The following is a 277-nucleotide window of genomic DNA, read 5'->3' as shown; positions in this document are numbered from 1 at the left end:
CCACTCCATATTCTTGCCTAGGAAGTCCCATAGACAGAGAATCATGGCATAATTTTGAAAGCAGTTTTAGATTTACAGAAAAAGTGAGAAGCTAGAATAGAGAGTTTCCATCTGTCCTCATCCTTGAGGGTGGAGTAGCAACATAAATGCGTGGAGGATTTATCTCTTCTCTCCCATCAATTAATTTATTCAACCTTAATTTTTATCACAATGAACTCATGGATATGTAGTTTATAATTTGGATTATAATCCAGTACCATATTACTTATTTTGTTTC

The sequence above is a fragment of the Bison bison genome, unplaced genomic scaffold (genome assembly GCF_000754665.1).
Source record: "Bison bison bison isolate TAMUID 2011002044 unplaced genomic scaffold, Bison_UMD1.0 scf7180017864357, whole genome shotgun sequence".
Classification (NCBI taxonomy): domain Eukaryota; kingdom Metazoa; phylum Chordata; class Mammalia; order Artiodactyla; family Bovidae; genus Bison; species Bison bison.
Note: the sequence above shows the minus strand (reverse complement) of the source record.